We start from the raw sequence: 366 nt of genomic DNA, 5'->3' as shown, positions 1-366 counted from the left end.
CTCTGAGTTACCTAAGGGCCCACGAACTAGAAGCATGCACGCGCGGTCCCCTGAGTGGTACTACATGGGCAGGAGTGAGAGAGCTGGCGGTGCGTCCCGCGTGCGTCCTCTGGGACATCCCCAGGCGCGCCTAGGTCACGAAGCCTCCTGTGTGCGGTGCGGTCCACGAGTGGTGTGGGGGGCCAACGCCCCCAGGCGCGGACCGGCCGGGTCGGGCGTGTGCACGTGCTGCCGGCCAGTGGCCGCGGTGCGGGTTCGGCGTCCCGCCTGCCCGGGCCCTGATTGGCTGCGTGCGGGGGCGGCCCCGCCCGGGGCGGCGGCGGGCGCGGGTGCCCGCGTGCGGCTGAGCCGCGTGTGCGCCGGCCG

The sequence above is a fragment of the Microtus pennsylvanicus genome, chromosome 13, assembly GCF_037038515.1.
Source record: "Microtus pennsylvanicus isolate mMicPen1 chromosome 13, mMicPen1.hap1, whole genome shotgun sequence".
Classification (NCBI taxonomy): Eukaryota; Metazoa; Chordata; class Mammalia; order Rodentia; family Cricetidae; genus Microtus; species Microtus pennsylvanicus.
Note: the sequence above shows the minus strand (reverse complement) of the source record.